At 36.2% G+C, this 7,378-nt stretch overlaps 1 non-coding gene across 1 annotated transcript; it reads left to right on the forward strand.

The window, feature by feature from the left end:
• Positions 1-2,052: 2,052 nt before the first annotated feature.
• LOC130978353 (small nucleolar RNA R71) lies at positions 2,053-2,156 on the forward strand. Its single transcript, XR_009086001.1, has one exon. It is a non-coding gene; the product is annotated as a small nucleolar RNA R71 (small nucleolar RNA).
• The last annotated feature ends 5,222 nt before the right edge of the window (positions 2,157-7,378 follow it).

Consider the following 7,378-nt stretch of genomic DNA (forward strand, 5'->3'; position numbering starts at 1 on the left):
GCTAAATCAAGCTGTCCCTAACCATGTGCTTGTGGCATGCAGGTCCAAGTGAAAAGCTTGAGACTGAGTGGTTAAAGTCGTGATCCAAAGCAAAAAGAGTGTGCTTAAGAGCTTTGGACACCTTTAACTGGGGACTTTAGCAAAGCTGAGTCACAATCTGAAAAGGTTCACCCAGTCATGTGTCTGTGGCATTTATGTATTCGGTGGTAATACTGGAAAACAAAGTGCTTAGGGCCACGGCCAAGACTCATAAAGTGACTGTGTTCAAGAATCAACATACTACACTAGGAGAATCAATAATACTATCGGAATTCTAAGTTCCTATGGATGCCAATCATTCTAAATTTCAAAGGATAAAGGGAGATGCCAAAACTGTTCAGAAACAAAAAGCTACAAGCCCCGCTCATCTAATAAGAATCTGAGCTCCATTTAAAACTCTGAGATATTATTACTTCTTAATTTCTTTTCATCCTATTTTATTTGTCTAGTTGCTTGAGGACAAGCAACAGTGTAAGTTTGGTGTTGTGATGAGCGGATATTTTATACGCTTTTTGGGGGTAATTTCATGTAGATTTTAGCATGTTTTAATTAGTTTTTAGTAGAATATTATTACTTTTTAGGCAAAAATCATATTTCTGGACTTTACTATGAGTTTGTGTGTTTTTCTGTGATTTCAGGTATTTTCTGGCTGAAATTGAGGGAGCTGAGCAAAAATCTGAGTTAGGCTAAAAAAGGACTGCTGATGCTGTTGGATCCTGACCTCCCTGCACTCGGAATGGATTTTTTGGAGCTACAGAAGTCCAATTGACGCACTCTCAATTGGGTTTGAAAGTAGACATCCAGGGCTTTCCAGCAATATATAATAGTTTAATGCCAGAAACAAGTTACAACCTGGCGTTGAACGCCAGAAACAAGTTACAAGTTGGAGTTCAACGCCAGAAACAGGTTACAACCTGGCGTTGAATGCCCAAAACAGCCCAGGCACGTGAGAAGCTTAAGTCTCAGCCCCAGCACACACCAAGTGGTCCCCAGAAGTGGATTTCTGCACTATCTATCATAGTTTACTCATTTTTTGTAAACCTAGGTTATTAGTTTACTATTTAAACAACTTTTAGAGATTTATTTTGCACCTCATGACATTTTCAGATCTAAATTTTATACACTTTGACGTCATGAGTCTCTAAACTTCATTGTTGGGGGTGAGGAGCTCTGCAGCGTCTCAATAAATTAATGCAATTATTTCTATTTCTCCATTCAAACGTGTGTGTGTTCCTATCTAAGATGTTCATTCGCGCTTAATTGTGAAGGAGGTGATGATCCGTGACACTCATCACCTTTCTCAATCCATGAACGTGTGCCTGACAAACACCTCCATTCTACATCAGATTGAATGAGCATCTCTTAGCTTCCTTAATCAGAATCTTCGTGGTATAAGCTAGAACTGATGGCGGCCACTCTTGAGGATCTGGAAAGTCTAAACCTTGTCTGTGGTATTCCGAGTAGGATTCAAGGATTGAATGGCTATGACGAGCTTCAAACTCGCGATTGCTGGGCGTGATGACAAACGCAAAAGGATCAATGGATCCTATTCCAACATGATTGAGAATCAATAGCTGATTAGCCGTGCTGTGACAGAGCATCTGGACCGTTTTAACTGAGAGGATGAGAAGTAGCCGCTGACAATGGTGACACCCTACATACAGCTTGCCATGGATGGAACTTTACAAACAATTGAGTTGAATATTACATTGCAGAAATTCAGAGGACAAAGCATCTCCAAAACTCCAACATATTCTCCATTAATAAAGTAACAATTACTTATTCCAAACACTTTTACTTCTTACAATTAAATCCAAATAATCTTATTGGCATCCTGACTAAGATTAATAAAATAAACATAGCTTCAAACCAATAATCTCCGTGGGATCGACCCTTACTCACGTAAGGTATTACTTGGACGACCCAATGCACTTGCTGGTTAGTTGTACGGATTGCAAATTCGTGCACCATAGACCATCATAGAATATATCCAAAATGGTCCACTCTGAAAGCATGCCAGAAGGACACTTTTTGGTCAACTGCTTGTATCTTTCCCAAGCTTCATAGAGGGATTCACCATCTTTTTGCTTGAAGGTCTGAACATCCACTCTAAGCTTGCTCAGCTTTTGAGGAGGAAAGAACTTGGCCAAGAAGGCCATGACCAGCTTATCCCAAGAGTCCAGGCTATCTTTAGGTTGTGAGTCCAACCATGTTCTAGCTCTGTCTCTTACAGCAAAAGGAAAAAGCATGAGCTTGTAGACTTTAGGATTTACTCTATTAGTCTTAACAGTATCATAGATCTGCAAGAACTCAGTTAAAAACTGATAGGGATCTTCTGATGGAAGTCCATGAAACTTGCAGTTCTGTTGCATTAGAGCAACTAGTTGAGACTTCAGCTCAAAATTGTTTGCTCCAATGGCAGAGATTAAGATGCTTCTTACATAAAAATTGGAAGTAGGTGTAGTATAATCACCAAGCATCCTCCTTGCATTGTTATTGGGTTCGGCCATGTCTACTTCTTTTTCGAGATTCTCTGTAAGGTTTTCTCTGGATTGTTGTGCTTTAGCTTCTCTTAGCTTCTTCTTCAGAGTCCTTTCAGGTTCAAGATCTGCTTCAACAAGAATGTCCTTGTTCTTGTTCCTGCTCATATGAAAAAGAAAAGAACAGAAAAGAAGAGGAATCCTCTATGTCACAGTATAGAGATTCCTTTATGTGAGTAGACGAAGAAAAGAAAACGAGAAGGAGAAGAGAAAAATTCAAGCACAAGGAAGAAGAGAGGGTTCGAATTTTGAGATGAGGAGAAGTGTTAGTAAATGAATAAATAAATAGAAAGAGATGAGAGGGAGAAAATTTCGAAAATTATTTTTGAAAAAAAAAGTTTGTGATTTTCGAAAATTAAGAGAAGAAATAAAATTAAAATTAAAATTTGAAACAATTAGTTAATTAAAAGAATTTTGAAAAAGAGTGAGGAATTTTCGAAAATTAGAGAGAGAAAAGTAGTTAGGTGGTTTTGAAAAAGATAAGAAACAAACAAAAAGTCAATTAGTTAATTGAAAAAGATTTGAAAATCAATTTTGAAAAGATAAGAAGTTAGAAAAGATTTTGAAATCAAATTTTTGAAGAAGATGTGATTGAAAAGATATGATTGAAGTTTATTTTGAAAAAGATTTGATTTTTTAAAATTAAAATTGATTACTTGACTAACAAGTAACTAAAATATATGATTCTAGAATTTAAAGATTGAACCTTTCTTAACAAGAAAATAACAAACTTCAAATTTTTGAATCAATCACATTAATTGTTAGTAAAGTTTTTGAAAATCATGAAATAAAGATAAGAAAAATATTTTGAAAATCAATTTTAACAATTTTCTAAAATAATAAAAAAATGAAAATTTGATTTTTGAAAAAGATTTTGAAAAGATAGGATTTTTAAAATTGAAATCTTGACTTGACTAACAAGAAACAACTTATTTTTAAAAATTTTTGACTAAGTCAACCCAAAGATTTCGAATTTTTGAGTAAAATAAGAAGAATTATATTTTTTATTTTTAAATTTTTAATGAGGAGAGAGAAAAACACAAATATGACCCAAAACATGAAAATTTTGGATTAAAACCAGTGATGCATGCAAGAACTCTATGAATATCAAGATGAACATCAAGAACATTATGAAGATCATAATGAACATCAAGAACTTATTTTTGAAAAATTTTCAAGAGAGGAAAACATGCAAGACATCAAACTTAGAAAATTTCAATGTTTAGACACTATGGATTAAAAAATGCATATGAAAAACAACAAAAGGCATAAAACAAGAAAATTTGAAGATCAAACAAGAAGACTTATCAAGAACAACTTGAAGATCATGAAGAACACCATGCATGAGTTTTTTGAAAAATGCACAAATTTTAAAAACATGCAATTGACACAAAACTTAAAAATTGACACTAGACTCAAACAAAAAACACAAAATATTTTTTTGATTTTATGATTTTATAATTTTTTTGGAATTTTTTTTCGAAAACTATTGTTAGAAAAACGAAAAAGAAGAAAAAATTTTTGAAAAATTTTTGAAAACTTTTTGGAAAGCAAAATAAGAAGAAATTACCTAATCTAAGCAACAAGATGAACCGTCAGTTGTCCAAACTCAAACAATCCCCGACAACGGCGCCAAAAACTTGGTGCACGAAATTGTGATCTCAATGGCGCCAACAACTTGATACGCACAATTGTAATATCATTCTTTTTCACAACTTTGCACAACTAACTAGCAAGTGCACTGGGTCGTCCAAGTAATAAACCTTATGTGAGTAAGGGTCGATCCCACGGAGATTGTCGGTATGAAGCAAGCTATGGTCATCTTGTAAATTTCAGTCATGCGGATTCTAATGGTTATAATGATTTTCGAATATAAAGATAAATAAAACATAAAATAGAGATAGAGATACTTATGTAATTCATTGATGGGAATTTCAGATAAGCGCATGAAGATACTGTGTTCCTTCTGAATCTCTGCTTTCCTACTGCTTTCATCCAATCATTCTTACTTCTTTCTATGGCAAGCTTTATGTAGGGCGTCACCGTTGTCAATGGCTACTTCCCATCCTCTCAGTGAAAATGGTCCAACTGCGCTGTCACAACACGACTAATCATCTGTCGGTTCTCGATCATGTTGGAATAGAATCCAGTGATTCCTTTGCGTCTGTCACTACGCCCAACACTCGCGAGTTTGAAGCTCGTCACAGTCATCCCATCTCAGATCCTACTCGGAATACCACAGACAAGGTTTAGACTTTCCGGATCTTAGGAATCGCTGCCAATAATTCTAGCTTATACCACGAAGACTCCGATCTTTCAGAATGGAGGCTAAGAGATACGCGCTCGATTTAAGGTAGAACGAAGTGGTTGTCAGGAACGCGTTGATAGGTGAGAATGATGATGAGTGTTACGGATCATCACATTCATCATGTTGAAGTGCAGCGAATATCTTAGAATAAGAATAAGCTGAATTGAATAGAAAAACAATAGTAATTGCATTAATACTCGAGGAACAGCAGAGCTCCACACCTTAATCTATGGTGTGTAGAAACTCCACCGTTGAAAATACATAAGTGATAATGGTTCAGGCATGGCCGAATGGCCAGCCTCCACAAAAGTCTAAGATAGCATAAAACTGATCAAAAAAAGATCCAAATACAATAGTAAAAAGTCCTATTTATACTAGACTAGTTACTAGACTTTACAGAAATAAGTCTAAGTGCAGAAATCCCCTTTCGGGGCCCACTTTGGTGTGTGCTTGGGCTGAGCTTGAGCTTTACACGTGCAGAGGCTTCTCTTGGGGTTAAACGCAAAGTTGTAACGTGTTTTTAGCATTTAACTCTGGTTTGTGACGTGTTGCTGGCGTTTTACTCCAGAATGCAGCATGGAACTGGCGTTGAACGCCAGTTTGCGTCATCTAAACTCGAATAAAGTATGGACTATTATATATTGCTGGAAAGTCCTGGATGTCTACTTTCCAAAGCAATTGAGAACTCGGCATTTGGAGTTCTGTAGCTCCGAAAAATCCATTTCGAGTGCAGGGAGGTCAGAATCCAACAGCATCTGTAGTCCTTTTTCAGCTTCCTATCAGATTTTTGCTCAGGTCCCTCAATTTCAGCCAAAAAATACCTGAAATCATAGAAAAACAAACAAACTCATAGTAAAGTCCAGAAATGTGAATTTTTCATAAAAACTAATAAAAACATCCCTAAAAGTAGCTAGATCCTACTAAAAACTACCTAAAAATAATGCCAAAAAGCGTATAAATTATCCGCCATCAGAGATTCCTGGATCAATACAAGAACAAACCACCATGACACGGAGCTCACCACATGTCCAACTTAAGGACTTTAACTAAAAGTGCTTGGTGGGAGACAACCCACCGTGGTATGATCGTTTTTTTTCATTCTTAGTTATTTTTCGTAGTAGTAGTTTTCTTACTTATTTGATGTTTATTGAGTTCTTACTAATTTTCTGATCATGCAGCTATTTTAGAATAGGAACCGAATAAAAAGGAAAAAAATTAAAAAAAAAAAAGAAGGAGCACATGACGCGTTCGTGTCAGATGGGTGTGCGTGAAAAATAAATTTGAACAGAGGGTTGCGCGGGAGTGGCACAAGAATGATGCCTCTAGCACAAACAAACCTATGCGGATGCGTACCCCACGCGTGCGCGTTGTTTGTGATTTTTATCATTCACGCGGGCGCGTTAGCAACGCGTACGCGTGACTTGAATTTCGGCGTAAATATATGTTTCGACAGAGAGTTGTGCGTGCGCGCGGCTGGCTTCGTGCAAATCACGCAAAACCCAGGGTACGCGGACGCGTGCCTGACGCTTACGCGTCATTAAGAAAATTTCGCGACCCACGCGTACGCGTGCTGCACGCGTACGCGTCGCCTGCGCCGCACAACTACACTAGTTCGCCGCCTAGTTTTCCTAATTATCTCTTGTTCTTTTATCCTTTTCCTTTCATCATAATATTTGTCTCTTTCTATTTTCAGTTCTTCTTTGCTTGAGGACAAGCAAACCTTTAAGTTTGGTGTTGACGCTCCGCTTAAGGGTTTTTCTGTTTATTCCTATGGCACCAAAAGTGAGGCGAATCATCTTCATTGAGGAGCACAACCTGAAGAATAAAGCAACTGCTAGGATAACTAAGGTGGTTGAGTTCCTTTCATTTTTTTATTCCTCCCCTTTTTTTCTATGTTACGTTCTGGTTTTTGCTATTTTTCTTTGTTTGTTGCATGATCCTTTATTAGTTAGAATCCTAGGACTAGTTTAGTTTTCTCTTAATTGCTTTAATTCTGAAAAGATGTCTCATGTATTACTCACTAAGCTTGAATTCAAATAAAAAATACAGAAGTGATGTATTGCATGAGAAATTGAGTTAATTTTAAGAGTAGTCTTATTTACTTAAATGTGGTGGTATTTTCTGTAATTCTGAATGCATGACATGAACAGTGCATATTTTTTATAGTGAAGTTTATGAATGTTAAAATTGTTGGATCTTGAAAGAATGATGAAAAAAAGAGAAATGTTATTGATAATCTGAAAAATCATAAAATTTATTCTTGAAGCAAGAAAAAGCAGTGACAAACACAAAGCTTGCGAAAAAAATAAATAAATAAAATAAAAAATAAAGAGAAAGAAAAAAAAGAAAGAAAAAGCAAGCAGAAAAAGCTAATAACCCTTTAAACTAAAAGGCAAAGGGTAAAAAGGATCCAAGGCTTTGAGCATTAATGGATAAGAGGGCCCAAAGGAATAAAACCCTGGCCTAAGCGGCTAAATTAAGCTGTCCTTAA

This window comes from Arachis stenosperma, chromosome 4 (assembly GCF_014773155.1).
Source record: "Arachis stenosperma cultivar V10309 chromosome 4, arast.V10309.gnm1.PFL2, whole genome shotgun sequence".
Lineage (NCBI taxonomy): Eukaryota > Viridiplantae > Streptophyta > Magnoliopsida > Fabales > Fabaceae > Arachis > Arachis stenosperma.